This window comes from Rhineura floridana, chromosome 1 (genome assembly GCF_030035675.1).
Source record: "Rhineura floridana isolate rRhiFlo1 chromosome 1, rRhiFlo1.hap2, whole genome shotgun sequence".
NCBI lineage: Eukaryota > Metazoa > Chordata > Lepidosauria > Squamata > Rhineuridae > Rhineura > Rhineura floridana.
The window spans coordinates 29,243,086-29,259,706 of NC_084480.1; the positions used below are offsets into that span (position 1 = coordinate 29,243,086).

Consider the following 16,621-nt stretch of genomic DNA (forward strand, 5'->3'; position numbering starts at 1 on the left):
GGGATGGCAACTATCCAACAGCCTCACCCAGGCACCTCCGCCAGCATCCGCCTGGCAACTTCATCCTCTAGCTTCCACCTGCCAACATTCACTGGTGTCATTTAGTCATGGTACATCCACCGGTTTGTCACATTCACACACTTACACCCACCCAACCCCTTTACCGCATCCGAAACTCCACTCACACACACACACACGGCCATCCGACATTCGTGAAAACGCCAGCGACAACATCCGCCCCTTTCTCGCCCCTCCCCATCCATTCACATTCGTTCCCCGGCTTCAACCCACAAATATCGACCGTCAAACAGCTTCCTCCACAAACATCCGCCTGCTTCAGCCTTGCGGCATCCGCCAGCTTCCGAATGCGAAATCCACTGGCTTCCATACACACTGCCAGCTTCCGCTAGGTCCATCGCTAGACATCAACCAGCTTCAGAGGTGAGTAGCAGCCACCTTCAAGCCGTGATCCCGCTCAGCAAGTAAACTTGCCTCATTATCGCTGATAATAATGATGGCATCCCGCAGCCAGATGATCACCTCCTTGCATTTGCCAATTCGCCTTCTCCAAGTGAAAGACCAGGCCATGCTTTTGCCTCAGTCCACTTGGCCCCCCTTTATATCCACTCAACGGCCATGTGCTTCTGTGATGCCACAGGCAGTCCACAGCCTGTGGCAACAGCTGGGGAGGCCTCATCTCTTCACACACCTCACAATTGTGGGTGTGACTCAGCTATGATTTATTTGATTGCTCTTTTAATATTAAAAAGTTTTATAGCCAACCCTTCATCTGTACTCATACTGTGCTAGGGAAGATAGTTCAGCCCAAGGATGGCCTTCCCTTGCGGGCAACGTTCTGGGGACTCCATGCCAGAGGGGGGCAGGGCCAGAGGCAAAAAGTAGGCATGGCCAAATGCAAGTGTGGGTGGAGCAACGGCCGTGACTTATCTTTGTACATTCGGCTCCATTCCAGTTATGCAAAAATCAAAGGTTTCTGCACTTTCCCATCTCTCCAGTCCACTTAAGCAACAGGCCTCATCACAGTTCCAAGGACACAAAAGCACTTGAGGAGGATTTGGAGCTGGGCCTGTGATGGGCATGGCCTGGGAAGATTCCTGAGGGCCGGGCAGAACGTCTGTCATAACATACAGTTTGAGATAAAGGTTATATTTATCTATTGTTGCGTGCCTCCCCCAATCTCCGAGCGGTGAGATTTCAGGGGGTCCCTGCGCCCATCCAGGGTTTGGTTTCCTTTGGGAAGAAGGCCAGCAGAGACTGCGGTGTCTTTATGAAATATGGTTTATTTATGTACACACATTCCAACCTGAGCTTAGGATGGAGGGGTTCAAGGCATCAGCAGTCTAATATCCAGCTTTTCCATCTAGGTGCAGGGGCATCCTATCGCCACCATGCAGGGAGCCAGCCTCTCTGCATGCCTGCAGCCCTAGTTCTCCAGTACACCCACTTCCAGTTCCAAACACACTTCTGCCCGCCCAGGAGTGGGGGGAGAGACTCTCCTCCAGTAGAGTTTAAAATGACAAAAGGATCTTCCTAGCCCTTTCACCAGTTGCCGGGGCAATTAAACAGGCCCATAAACTACCTGGCCACTCTATTTGATTAACAAAGGAGATTCATCTGGCTAGCAGAGCCAGCCTCCCAGGCATAGGATTCCAAATCAGAGGCTGGAAAGGTGACCCACAGAAATCATCCATTCCAGCCCCCCCCATGCTCATAACAATATTTTATATAAATATATAAATAGCCATGACTTTATTTTAACGAAATCAGTCTTTGTGGTGCCAGCAGATTAATATTCTTTTAAGGAATTAAGCATTGCTGAAAAGGATTAAGGAAGCAAAGTCTGTAGTTTGATTTCACTAGACCAGGTTCAAGGTTCCTCTGTTGATATACAAAGCCCTGAACAGCTTGGATCCAGCATGATTTATGGACTGCCTGAGCCCTTCTATCCCATCTCCATCGCTGAGTTCCTCCAGAGGAGCGCTGTTAGTTGTCCTCCATGTTACAGAGGCCCAACTGGCCTCCATTAGAAGCTGGACGTTTAGTGGTGCCGGTCCCATTCTGTAGACCCACAGGGCCTTGGTTTTCCAAGGATTCAGCTTATTAGCCCTCATCCAGCCCACTGCTCTGGGCGGGGGCACATCTTTCTTCATGGTGAAGGAAGGCGATCTCCCTAGAGAGTGCCCTGGAGTGCAAAGGAAGAAACTTTGGTCAAGAAATTCTGGCTCGTGTTTTAAGCAGGTCTTGGTGTCTTTCTTAAGGGCAGAAGTGCCTCAGTCTGCCTGGCTTCTGGACTACGGGGAGTAGAAGAACCCATACATGTAAAGCACATTTAAAGCACGGGGCATCCCACAAAGAATTGTGGGAACTGTAGTTTACCCCTCACAGAGCTAGAATTCCCAGCATCCTTAACAAACTAGAGTTTCTAGGATTCTTTGGGAAAGTCATGGAAGGTATGTACGCTGTCCTCAGTCGAACTAAGACAGTGCACCAGCGTGAAGAAGATGCAGGATTTTGGTTCAACTTACAAGCAGCAGTCCCGAGTGACTTTTCCTAGACCTCAGGTGTACCTGATAAGCTTTGAGAATGCATCGATCCCTTAAAACAACCGGAATATCATTATTATTTAATAATAACAAACTCATTCTTATGTAGCCAAAGCAGCACCAGACAAATACACAAGAGGGAGGTATCCACAGGCTTGGGAGGGGTTGCAGAAGTAGACACTTTTTTTAAAAAGGCAAAATAAGTCTTGCAGTTGGGAAAAAATCCCCCAAACCTCCCAGTGATATGTTCTATAGGCATGCAATGTTGACTGAGTGTGTGGTAGGGACAGAAAACTGAGGCGGGGGTGGAATGGAGTATCCTTAAAGTGGGCATGGCTAGCTGGCTGGCTGGCGCTCTAATTGGAGCACTCCACAGTGCAACAAGTGGGACCTGCAGTTGCTGCATGAAGTGCTCCTATTTACAGTGCCAGCCAGCCATGCCCATTTCCAGGACACTTCGTTTCATTCATAGAATCATAGAATCATAGAGTTGGAAGGGGCCTTGTAGGCCATCAAGTCCAACCCCCTGCTCACAGCAGGAAATCCACAGCTAGAGCATCTTCCGCAGATAGCTGTCCAGCCTCTGCTTGAAGACATCCAGCGAAGGGGATCCCACCACCTCCCTAGGCAGTCGGTTCCAGTGCCGAACTGCCGTTACTGTCAAGAAGTTCCTTCTAATGTCCAGTCTGAATCTACGCTCCTGCAACTTAAAACCATTAGACCTAGTCCTACCCTCTGGGGCAGCAGTGAACTAATCTGTACCCTCCTCTATGTGACAGCCCTTCAGGTACTTAAAGAGTGTAATCATGTCGCCTCTCAGCCTTCTCTTCACCAGACTGAACATGCCAAGTTCCTTCAACCTTTCCTCATAAGACTTGTTCTCCATACCGGCTATCATCCTCGTCGCCCTCTTCTGAACCTAAAATGAGGCGCCCAGAACTGAACGCAGTATTCCAGATGAGGCCTGACTAATGCAGAATATAGTGGGACTATTACTTCCCTCGACCTGGAAACTATAGCTCTGTTTATGCAGCCCAAACCCGCATTTGCCTTTTTTGCCGCAGCATCACACTGCTGGGTCATGTTCAACTTGCGATCCACTACAATTCCAAGGTCCTTCTCACACGCACTACTGCTAAGCCGGGTATTTCCCATCCTGTACCCGTGCATTTTGTTTTTGTGGCCTAAATGCAGAATCCTGCATTTGTCTTTATTGTATGTCATTTTATTAATTTCAGCCCAATTTTCTAGTCTATCCAGGTCCCTTTAGATTTTATTCCTGTCTTCCATTGTGTTAGCTATCCCTCCCAGTTTCGTATCATCCGCAAACTTCATAAGGCTTCCCTCCACCCCATCATCTAAGTCATTGATTAATAAAAAAAAAAACACGTCCCCAGGTTTTGCCTTCTTCCCCAAGTGCACAACCTGACTGAAGGTTCCTTTCTGCCTTTGACAAACAGATGATTTCTAGGTTGGATTCTCTTTTTATCCCAATAGATGACCAGAGGAGATGCGAGAAGGAAAGACATCAGCTGGAAAATCTGGGGGAAGCTGAGCTGCACTGGATGCTGTTGGGAAGTAAGGAGCAGATGGTGTCTCACCCTCCTGACCAGGGAGAAGCCCTGAGAGCTGGCAAGGTAATTGCCCATGGAAGGAAGAGAATGGACCGCTTCCTTCTCAGGAAGATGAGGGTCCCAAGGAGAGTATAGTCCAAAAAATAATCCTCAAGGATGAAAGAGAAAAAACATGTGAGGACATTTTTACCTGGGAACATGAGCTTATGTTGCAGGAAGCAACCCACGCCAGAGCGAAACTGTACGAAGGTCCAATCAGTGTGAGGCACATGTCTTGTGTTAACCAATCACAGCCAGGAGCTGACTTCCCCTTGTTCCCGCCCCCAAGTAACGTCCAACCTAACGTGGAAACGTTAAAGTTGAAGCTGAAAAGTAGGGAAATTACTATTCGTTACGTTACTTGCCGAATGTAATGGAATTACCCACTCGTTATTTAAAATTGTAACGAATTAAAAGTAACTCGTTAAAAATAATGAGTTACTTCCAAGCTCTGCTCCTATCCCCTCCCTCTTCAACATTGCATGCCTATAGAACATATCACTGGGAGGTTTGGGGGATTTTTTCCCAACTGCAAGACTTATTTTGCCTTTTGAAAGAAAGTATCTACTTCTGCAACCCCTCCCAAGCCTGTGGATACCTCCTTCTTGTGTATTTGTCTGGTGCTGGGAGGGAGAAGGGGAAGCTGAGAAAATAACATCTCCCCCTTCCCTTGCAGGCATGATTTGAACCCAGGTCCTCTTCAAAGCCTAGATGCTGAGCTCTTAGATTGCACTGAGGCTCTTCAAAGTTGTCATTGATGGATCCTGAAGCAAGTTCCTCACCAGCCCCAGCAGGCATATTACAAATAAAAGAGCTTTCCAAACCCATGAGATCCTCCTAAGGTGTTTATTGGTGTGTATGGAGGCAAGGAGAATCCTCAGTTACATTCCTTTTTTGACAGCACTTCCCCTCAGCCTCCCCCTCCCTCCTGGGCTCCTTCCCTCCATTCGTCCCCCCCCCGGCATCCTTCTTCCTCTCAGCCACCATGTCCTTTCGTGACTTCACAGGCAGTCCCTTGCCCACAGTAACAGCACAACCTCCCTCAGCCTGACAATGGTAAGGACACCTCAGCAGTGATGTATTCATTTATTATTAAAATATTTCTAGCCTCATGTATAGCTATGGCTTCATGTATACTGATACCAGGGAGAGGCACACCATAACGCTCTGGGATTTGATCTCCCATTAGCTGTTTTTGAATAAAGCAAGGGACTCCACAGGAGATGAATACAAAAAACCATTTTATTTAGAAATAAAAGCTGGCTTCTTTAAGCCTTGCAGTCCTCTTTGTTGCTCTCACAGGTAGTCTCTTCCAAAACCTCACTAGCTTCAGAGACACCCCTGGAAGGAAAAAAACACAGACAATGACGGGGATGGCAACTATCCAACAGCCTCACCCAGGCACCTCCACCAGCATCCGCCTGGCAACTTCATCCTCTAGCTTCCACCTGCCAACATTCACTGGTGTCATTTAGTCATGGTACATCCACCGGTTTGTCACATTCACACACTTACACCCACCCAACCCCTTTACCGCATCCGAAACTCCACTCACACACACACACACGGCCATCCGACATTCGTGAAAACGCCAGCGACAACATCCGCCCCTTTCTCGCCCCTCCCCATCCATTCACATTCGTTCCCCGGCTTCAACCCACAAATATCGACCGTCAAACAGCTTCCTCCACAAACATCCGCCTGCTTCAGCCTTGCGGCATCCGCCAGCTTCCGAATGCGAAATCCACTGGCTTCCATACACACTGCCAGCTTCCGCTAGGTCCATCGCTAGACATCAACCAGCTTCAGAGGTGAGTAGCAGCCACCTTCAAGCCGTGATCCCGCTCAGCAAGTAAACTTGCCTCATTATCGCTGATAATAATGATGGCATCCCGCAGCCAGATGATCACCTCCTTGCATTTGCCAATTCGCCTTCTCCAAGTGAAAGACCAGGCCATGCTTTTGCCTCAGTCCACTTGGCCCCCCTTTATATCCACTCAACGGCCATGTGCTTCTGTGATGCCACAGGCAGTCCACAGCCTGTGGCAACAGCTGGGGAGGCCTCATCTCTTCACACACCTCACAATTGTGGGTGTGACTCAGCTATGATTTATTTGATTGCTCTTTTAATATTAAAAAGTTTTATAGCCCACCCTTCATCTGTACTCATACTGTGCTAGGGAAGATAGTTCAGCCCAAGGATGGCCTTCCCTTGCGGGCAACGTTCTGGGGACTCCATGCCAGAGGGGGGCAGGGCCAGAGGCAAAAAGTAGGCATGGCCAAATGCAAGTGTGGGTGGAGCAACGGCCGTGACTTATCTTTGTACATTCGGCTCCATTCCAGTTATGCAAAAATCAAAGGTTTCTGCACTTTCCCATCTCTCCAGTCCACTTAAGCAACAGGCCTCATCACAGTTCCAAGGACACAAAAGCACTTGAGGAGGATTTGGAGCTGGGCCTGTGATGGGCATGGCCTGGGAAGATTCCTGAGGGCCGGGCAGAACGTCTGTCATAACATACAGTTTGAGATAAAGGTTATATTTATCTATTGTTGCGTGCCTCCCCCAATCTCCGAGCGGTGAGATTTCAGGGGGTCCCTGCGCCCATCCAGGGTTTGGTTTCCTTTGGGAAGAAGGCCAGCAGAGACTGCGGTGTCTTTATGAAATATGGTTTATTTATGTACACACATTCCAACCTGAGCTTAGGATGGAGGGGTTCAAGGCATCAGCAGTCTAATATCCAGCTTTTCCATCTAGGTGCAGGGGCATCCTATCGCCACCATGCAGGGAGCCAGCCTCTCTGCATGCCTGCAGCCCTAGTTCTCCAGTACACCCACTTCCAGTTCCAAACACACTTCTGCCCGCCCAGGAGTGGGGGGAGAGACTCTCCTCCAGTAGAGTTTAAAATGACAAAAGGATCTTCCTAGCCCTTTCACCAGTTGCCGGGGCAATTAAACAGGCCCATAAACTACCTGGCCACTCTATTTGATTAACAAAGGAGATTCATCTGGCTAGCAGAGCCAGCCTCCCAGGCATAGGATTCCAAATCAGAGGCTGGAAAGGTGACCCACAGAAATCATCCATTCCAGCCCCCCCCCATGCTCATAACAATATTTTATATAAATATATAAATAGCCATGACTTTATTTTAACGAAATCAGTCTTTGTGGTGCCAGCAGATTAATATTCTTTTAAGGAATTAAGCATTGCTGAAAAGGATTAAGGAAGCAAAGTCTGTAGTTTGATTTCACTAGACCAGGTTCAAGGTTCCTCTGTTGATATACAAAGCCCTGAACAGCTTGGATCCAGCATGATTTATGGACTGCCTGAGCCCTTCTATCCCATCTCCATCGCTGAGTTCCTCCAGAGGAGCGCTGTTAGTTGTCCTCCATGTTACAGAGGCCCAACTGGCCTCCATTAGAAGCTGGACGTTTAGTGGTGCCGGTCCCATTCTGTAGACCCACAGGGCCTTGGTTTTCCAAGGATTCAGCTTATTAGCCCTCATCCAGCCCACTGCTCTGGGCGGGGGCACATCTTTCTTCATGGTGAAGGAAGGCGATCTCCCTAGAGAGTGCCCTGGAGTGCAAAGGAAGAAACTTTGGTCAAGAAATTCTGGCTCGTGTTTTAAGCAGGTCTTGGTGTCTTTCTTAAGGGCAGAAGTGCCTCAGTCTGCCTGGCTTCTGGACTACGGGGAGTAGAAGAACCCATACATGTAAAGCACATTTAAAGCACGGGGCATCCCACAAAGAATTGTGGGAACTGTGGTTTACCCCTCACAGAGCTAGAATTCCCAGCATCCTTAACAAACTAGAGTTTCTAGGATTCTTTGGGAAAGTCATGGAAGGTATGTACGCTGTCCTCAGTCGAACTAAGACAGTGCACCAGCGTGAAAAAGATGCAGGATTTTGGTTCAACTTACAAGCAGCAGTCCCGAGTGACTTTTCCTAGACCTCAGGTGTACCTGATAAGCTTTGAGAATGCATCGATCCCTTAAAACAACCGGAATATCATTATTATTTAATAATAACAAACTCATTCTTATGTAGCCAAAGCAGCACCAGACAAATACACAAGAGGGAGGTATCCACAGGCTTGGGAGGGGTTGCAGAAGTAGACACTTTTTTTAAAAAGGCAAAATAAGTCTTGCAGTTGGGAAAAAATCCCCCAAACCTCCCAGTGATATGTTCTATAGGCATGCAATGTTGAATGAGTGTGTGGTAGGGACAGAAAACTGAGGCGGGGGTGGAATGGAGTATCCTTAAAGTGGGCATGGCTAGCTGGCTGGCTGGCGCTCTAATTGGAGCACTCCACAGTGCAACAAGTGGGACCTGCAGTTGCTGCATGAAGTGCTCCTATTTACAGTGCCAGCCAGCCATGCCCATTTCCAGGACACTTCGTTTCATTCATAGAATCATAGAATCATAGAGTTGGAAGGGGCCTTGTAGGCCATCAAGTCCAACCCCCTGCTCACAGCAGGAAATCCACAGCTAGAGCATCTTCCGCAGATAGCTGTCCAGCCCCTGCTTGAAGACATCCAGCGAAGGGGATCCCACCACCTCCCTAGGCAGTCGGTTCCAGTGCCGAACTGCCGTTACTGTCAAAAAGTTCCTTCTAATGTCCAGTCTGAATCTACGCTCCTGCAACTTAAAACCATTAGACCTAGCCCTACCCTCTGGGGCAGCAGTGAACCAATCTGTACCCTCCTCTATGTGACAGCCCTTCAGGTACTTAAAGAGTGTAATCATGTCGCCTCTCAGCCTTCTCTTCACCAGACTGAACATGCCAAGTTCCTTCAACCTTTCCTCATAAGACTTGTTCTCCATACCGGCTATCATCCTCGTCGCCCTCTTCTGAACCTAAAATGAGGCGCCCAGAACTGAACGCAGTATTCCAGATGATGCCTGACTAATGCAGAATATAGTGGGACTATTACTTCCCTCGACCTGGAAACTATAGCTCTGTTTATGCAGCCCAAAACCGCATTTGCCTTTTTTGCCGCAGCATCACACTGCTGGGTCATGTTCAACTTGCGATCCACTACAATTCCAAGGTCCTTCTCACACGCACTACTGCTAAGCCGGGTATTTCCCATCCTGTACCCGTGCATTTTGTTTTTGTGGCCTAAATGCAGAATCCTGCATTTGTCTTTATTGTATGTCATTTTATTAATTTCAGCCCAATTTTCTAGTCTATCCAGGTCCCTTTAGATTTTATTCCTGTCTTCCATTGTGTTAGCTATCCCTCCCAGTTTCGTATCATCCGCAAACTTCATAAGGCTTCCCTCCACCCCATCATCTAAGTCATTGATTAATAAAAAAAAAAAAACATCCCCAGGTTTTGCCCTCTTCCCCAAGTGCACAACCTGACTGAAGGTTCCTTTCTGCCTTTGACAAACAGATGATTTCTAGGTTGGATTCTCTTTTTATCCCAATAGATGACCAGAGGAGATGCGAGAAGGAAAGACATCAGCTGGAAAATCTGGGGGAAGCTGAGCTGCACTGGATGCTGTTGGGAAGTAAGGAGCAGATGGTGTCTCACCCTCCTGACCAGGGAGAAGCCCTGAGAGCTGGCAAGGTAATTGCCCATGGAAGGAAGAGAATGGACCGCTTCCTTCTCAGGAAGATGAGGGTCCCAAGGAGAGTATAGTCCAAAAAATTATCCTCAAGGATGAAAGAGAAAAAACATGTGAGGACATTTTTACCTGGGAACACGAGCTTATGTTGCAGGAAGCAACCCACGCCAGAGCGAAACTGTACGAAGGTCCAATCAGTGTGAGGCACATGTCTTGTGTTAACCAATCACAGCCAGGAGCTGACTTCCCCTTGTTCCCGCCCCCAAGTAACGTCCAACCTAACGTGGAAACGTTAAAGTTGAAGCTGAAAAGTAGGGAAATTACTATTCGTTACGTTACTTGCCGAATGTAATGGAATTACCCACTCGTTATTTAAAATTGTAACGAATTAAAAGTAACTCGTTAAAAATAATGAGTTACTTCCAAGCTCTGCTCCTATCCCCTCCCTCTTCAACATTGCATGCCTATAGAACATATCACTGGGAGGTTTGGGGGATTTTTTCCCAACTGCAAGACTTATTTTGCCTTTTGAAAGAAAGTATCTACTTCTGCAACCCCTCCCAAGCCTGTGGATACCTCCCTCTTGTGTATTTGTCTGGTGCTGGGAGGGAGAAGGGGAAGCTGAGAAAATAACATCTCCCCCTTCCCTTGCAGGCATGATTTGAACCCAGGTCCTCTTCAAAGCCTAGATGCTGAGCTCTTAGATTGCACTGAGGCTCTTCAAAGTTGTCATTGATGGATCCTGAAGCAAGTTCCTCACCAGCCCCAGCAGGCATATTACAAATAAAAGAGCTTTCCAAACCCATGAGATCCTCCTAAGGTGTTTATTGGTGTGTATGGAGGCAAGGAGAATCCTCAGTTACATTCCTTTTTTGACAGCACTTCCCCTCAGCCTCCCCCTCCCTCCTGGGCTCCTTCCCTCCATTCGTCCCCCCCCCGGCATCCTTCTTCCTCTCAGCCACCATGTCCTTTCGTGACTTCACAGGCAGTCCCTTGCCCACAGTAACAGCACAACCTCCCTCAGCCTGACAATGGTAAGGACACCTCAGCAGTGATGTATTCATTTATTATTAAAATATTTCTAGCCTCATGTATAGCTATGGCTTCATGTATACTGATACCAGGGAGAGGCACACCATAACGCTCTGGGATTTGATCTCCCATTAGCTGTTTTTGAATAAAGCAAGGGACTCCACAGGAGATGAATACAAAAAACCATTTTATTTAGAAATAAAAGCTGGCTTCTTTAAGCCTTGCAGTCCTCTTTGTTGCTCTCACAGGTAGTCTCTTCCAAAACCTCACTAGCTTCAGAGACACCCCTGGAAGGAAAAAAACACAGACAATGAGGGGGATGGCAACTATCCAACAGCCTCACCCAGGCACCTCCACCAGCATCCGCCTGGCAACTTCATCCTCTAGCTTCCACCTGCCAACATTCACTGGTGTCATTTAGTCATGGTACATCCACCGGTTTGTCACATTCACACACTTACACCCACCCAACCCCTTTACCGCATCCGAAACTCCACTCACACACACACACACGGCCATCCGACATTCGTGAAAACGCCAGCGACAACATGCGCCCCTTTCTCGCCCCTCCCCATCCATTCACATTCGTTCCCCGGCTTCAACCCACAAATATCGACCGTCAAACAGCTTCCTCCACAAACATCCGCCTGCTTCAGCCTTGCGGCATCCGCCAGCTTCCGAATGCGAAATCCACTGGCTTCCATACACACTGCCAGCTTCCGCTAGGTCCATCGCTAGACATCAACCAGCTTCAGAGGTGAGTAGCAGCCACCTTCAAGCCGTGATCCCGCTCAGCAAGTAAACTTGCCTCATTATCGCTGATAATAATGATGGCATCCCGCAGCCAGATGATCACCTCCTTGCATTTGCCAATTCGCCTTCTCCAAGTGAAAGACCAGGCCATGCTTTTGCCTCAGTCCACTTGGCCCCCCTTTATATCCACTCAACGGCCATGTGCTTCTGTGATGCCACAGGCAGTCCACAGCCTGTGGCAACAGCTGGGGAGGCCTCATCTCTTCACACACCTCACAATTGTGGGTGTGACTCAGCTATGATTTATTTGATTGCTCTTTTAATATTAAAAAGTTTTATAGCCAACCCTTCATCTGTACTCATACTGTGCTAGGGAAGATAGTTCAGCCCAAGGATGGCCTTCCCTTGCGGGCAACGTTCTGGGGACTCCATGCCAGAGGGGGGCAGGGCCAGAGGCAAAAAGTAGGCATGGCCAAATGCAAGTGTGGGTGGAGCAACGGCCGTGACTTATCTTTGTACATTCGGCTCCATTCCAGTTATGCAAAAATCAAAGGTTTCTGCACTTTCCCATCTCTCCAGTCCACTTAAGCAACAGGCCTCATCACAGTTCCAAGGACACAAAAGCACTTGAGGAGGATTTGGAGCTGGGCCTGTGATGGGCATGGCCTGGGAAGATTCCTGAGGGCCGGGCAGAACGTCTGTCATAACATACAGTTTGAGATAAAGGTTATATTTATCTATTGTTGCGTGCCTCCCCCAATCTCCGAGCGGTGAGATTTCAGGGGGTCCCTGCGCCCATCCAGGGTTTGGTTTCCTTTGGGAAGAAGGCCAGCAGAGACTGCGGTGTCTTTATGAAATATGGTTTATTTATGTACACACATTCCAACCTGAGCTTAGGATGGAGGGGTTCAAGGCATCAGCAGTCTAATATCCAGCTTTTCCATCTAGGTGCAGGGGCATCCTATCGCCACCATGCAGGGAGCCAGCCTCTCTGCATGCCTGCAGCCCTAGTTCTCCAGTACACCCACTTCCAGTTCCAAACACACTTCTGCCCGCCCAGGAGTGGGGGGAGAGACTCTCCTCCAGTAGAGTTTAAAATGACAAAAGGATCTTCCTAGCCCTTTCACCAGTTGCCGGGGCAATTAAACAGGCCCATAAACTACCTGGCCACTCTATTTGATTAACAAAGGAGATTCATCTGGCTAGCAGAGCCAGCCTCCCAGGCATAGGATTCCAAATCAGAGGCTGGAAAGGTGACCCACAGAAATCATCCATTCCAGCCCCCCCCCATGCTCATAACAATATTTTATATAAATATATAAATAGCCATGACTTTATTTTAACGAAATCAGTCTTTGTGGTGCCAGCAGATTAATATTCTTTTAAGGAATTAAGCATTGCTGAAAAGGATTAAGGAAGCAAAGTCTGTAGTTTGATTTCACTAGACCAGGTTCAAGGTTCCTCTGTTGATATACAAAGCCCTGAACAGCTTGGATCCAGCATGATTTATGGACTGCCTGAGCCCTTCTATCCCATCTCCATCGCTGAGTTCCTCCAGAGGAGCGCTGTTAGTTGTCCTCCATGTTACAGAGGCCCAACTGGCCTCCATTAGAAGCTGGACGTTTAGTGGTGCCGGTCCCATTCTGTAGACCCACAGGGCCTTGGTTTTCCAAGGATTCAGCTTATTAGCCCTCATCCAGCCCACTGCTCTGGGCGGGGGCACATCTTTCTTCATGGTGAAGGAAGGCGATCTCCCTAGAGAGTGCCCTGGAGTGCAAAGGAAGAAACTTTGGTCAAGAAATTCTGGCTCGTGTTTTAAGCAGGTCTTGGTGTCTTTCTTAAGGGCAGAAGTGCCTCAGTCTGCCTGGCTTCTGGACTACGGGGAGTAGAAGAACCCATACATGTAAAGCACATTTAAAGCACGGGGCATCCCACAAAGAATTGTGGGAACTGTGGTTTACCCCTCACAGAGCTAGAATTCCCAGCATCCTTAACAAACTAGAGTTTCTAGGATTCTTTGGGAAAGTCATGGAAGGTATGTACGCTGTCCTCAGTCGAACTAAGACAGTGCACCAGCGTGAAAAAGATGCAGGATTTTGGTTCAACTTACAAGCAGCAGTCCCGAGTGACTTTTCCTAGACCTCAGGTGTACCTGATAAGCTTTGAGAATGCATCGATCCCTTAAAACAACCGGAATATCATTATTATTTAATAATAACAAACTCATTCTTATGTAGCCAAAGCAGCACCAGACAAATACACAAGAGGGAGGTATCCACAGGCTTGGGAGGGGTTGCAGAAGTAGACACTTTTTTTAAAAAGGCAAAATAAGTCTTGCAGTTGGGAAAAAATCCCCCAAACCTCCCAGTGATATGTTCTATAGGCATGCAATGTTGAATGAGTGTGTGGTAGGGACAGAAAACTGAGGCGGGGGTGGAATGGAGTATCCTTAAAGTGGGCATGGCTAGCTGGCTGGCTGGCGCTCTAATTGGAGCACTCCACAGTGCAACAAGTGGGACCTGCAGTTGCTGCATGAAGTGCTCCTATTTACAGTGCCAGCCAGCCATGCCCATTTCCAGGACACTTCGTTTCATTCATAGAATCATAGAATCATAGAGTTGGAAGGGGCCTTGTAGGCCATCAAGTCCAACCCCCTGCTCACAGCAGGAAATCCACAGCTAGAGCATCTTCCGCAGATAGCTGTCCAGCCCCTGCTTGAAGACATCCAGCGAAGGGGATCCCACCACCTCCCTAGGCAGTCGGTTCCAGTGCCGAACTGCCGTTACTGTCAAAAAGTTCCTTCTAATGTCCAGTCTGAATCTACGCTCCTGCAACTTAAAACCATTAGACCTAGCCCTACCCTCTGGGGCAGCAGTGAACCAATCTGTACCCTCCTCTATGTGACAGCCCTTCAGGTACTTAAAGAGTGTAATCATGTCGCCTCTCAGCCTTCTCTTCACCAGACTGAACATGCCAAGTTCCTTCAACCTTTCCTCATAAGACTTGTTCTCCATACCGGCTATCATCCTCGTCGCCCTCTTCTGAACCTAAAATGAGGCGCCCAGAACTGAACGCAGTATTCCAGATGAGGCCTGACTAATGCAGAATATAGTGGGACTATTACTTCCCTCGACCTGGAAACTATAGCTCTGTTTATGCAGCCCAAAACCGCATTTGCCTTTTTTGCCGCAGCATCACACTGCTGGGTCATGTTCAACTTGCGATCCACTACAATTCCAAGGTCCTTCTCACACGCACTACTGCTAAGCCGGGTATTTCCCATCCTGTACCCGTGCATTTTGTTTTTGTGGCCTAAATGCAGAATCCTGCATTTGTCTTTATTGTATGTCATTTTATTAATTTCAGCCCAATTTTCTAGTCTATCCAGGTCCCTTTAGATTTTATTCCTGTCTTCCATTGTGTTAGCTATCCCTCCCAGTTTCGTATCATCCGCAAACTTCATAAGGCTTCCCTCCACCCCATCATCTAAGTCATTGATTAATAAAAAAAAAAAAACATCCCCAGGTTTTGCCCTCTTCCCCAAGTGCACAACCTGACTGAAGGTTCCTTTCTGCCTTTGACAAACAGATGATTTCTAGGTTGGATTCTCTTTTTATCCCAATAGATGACCAGAGGAGATGCGAGAAGGAAAGACATCAGCTGGAAAATCTGGGGGAAGCTGAGCTGCACTGGATGCTGTTGGGAAGTAAGGAGCAGATGGTGTCTCACCCTCCTGACCAGGGAGAAGCCCCTGAGAGCTGGCAAGGTAATTGCCCATGGAAGGAAGAGAATGGACCGCTTCCTTCTCAGGAAGATGAGGGTCCCAAGGAGAGTATAGTCCAAAAAATAATCCTCAAGGATGAAAGAGAAAAAACATGTGAGGACATTTTTACCTGGGAACATGAGCTTATGTTGCAGGAAGCAACCCACGCCAGAGCGAAACTGTACGAAGGTCCAATCAGTGTGAGGCACATGTCTTGTGTTAACCAATCACAGCCAGGAGCTGACTTCCCCTTGTTCCCGCCCCCAAGTAACGTCCAACCTAACGTGGAAACGTTAAAGTTGAAGCTGAAAAGTAGGGAAATTACTATTCGTTACGTTACTTGCCGAATGTAATGGAATTACCCACTCGTTATTTAAAATTGTAACGAATTAAAAGTAACTCGTTAAAAATAATGAGTTACTTCCAAGCTCTGCTCCTATCCCCTCCCTCTTCAACATTGCATGCCTATAGAACATATCACTGGGAGGTTTGGGGGATTTTTTCCCAACTGCAAGACTTATTTTGCCTTTTGAAAGAAAGTATCTACTTCTGCAACCCCTCCCAAGCCTGTGGATACCTCCCTCTTGTGTATTTGTCTGGTGCTGGGAGGGAGAAGGGGAAGCTGAGAAAATAACATCTCCCCCTTCCCTTGCAGGCATGATTTGAACCCAGGTCCTCTTCAAAGCCTAGATGCTGAGCTCTTAGATTGCACTGAGGCTCTTCAAAGTTGTCATTGATGGATCCTGAAGCAAGTTCCTCACCAGCCCCAGCAGGCATATTACAAATAAAAGAGCTTTCCAAACCCATGAGATCCTCCTAAGGTGTTTATTGGTGTGTATGGAGGCAAGGAGAATCCTCAGTTACATTCCTTTTTTGACAGCACTTCCCCTCAGCCTCCCCCTCCCTCCTGGGCTCCTTCCCTCCATTCGTCCCCCCCCCCCGGCATCCTTCTTCCTCTCAGCCACCATGTCCTTTCGTGACTTCACAGGCAGTCCCTTGCCCACAGTAACAGCACAACCTCCCTCAGCCTGACAATGGTAAGGACACCTCAGCAGTGATGTATTCATTTATTATTAAAATATTTCTAGCCTCATGTATAGCTATGGCTTCATGTATACTGATACCAGGGAGAGGCACACCATAACGCTCTGGGATTTGATCTCCCATTAGCTGTTTTTGAATAAAGCAAGGGACTCCACAGGAGATGAATACAAAAAACCATTTTATTTAGAAATAAAAGCTGGCTTCTTTAAGCCTTGCAGTCCTCTTTGTTGCTCTCACAGGTAGTCTCTTCCAAAACCTCACTAGCTTCAGAGACACCCCTGG

At 47.9% G+C, this 16,621-nt stretch overlaps 3 long non-coding RNA genes across 3 annotated transcripts; all 3 read left to right on the forward strand.

Moving 5' to 3' along the window:
* Positions 1–301: 301 nt before the first annotated feature.
* Positions 302–4,998, forward strand: LOC133375658 (uncharacterized). The gene is made up of 3 exons (XR_009760283.1): positions 302–441; positions 4,062–4,201; positions 4,854–4,998. It is a non-coding gene; the product is annotated as an uncharacterized LOC133375658 (long non-coding RNA).
* Positions 4,999–5,848: 850 nt separating this feature from the next.
* LOC133375659 (uncharacterized) lies at positions 5,849–10,546 on the forward strand. The gene is made up of 3 exons (XR_009760284.1): positions 5,849–5,988; positions 9,610–9,749; positions 10,402–10,546. It is a non-coding gene; the product is annotated as an uncharacterized LOC133375659 (long non-coding RNA).
* Positions 10,547–11,396: 850 nt separating this feature from the next.
* On the forward strand, positions 11,397–16,093 carry LOC133375660 (uncharacterized). The gene is made up of 3 exons (XR_009760285.1): positions 11,397–11,536; positions 15,158–15,298; positions 15,951–16,093. It is a non-coding gene; the product is annotated as an uncharacterized LOC133375660 (long non-coding RNA).
* The last annotated feature ends 528 nt before the right edge of the window (positions 16,094–16,621 follow it).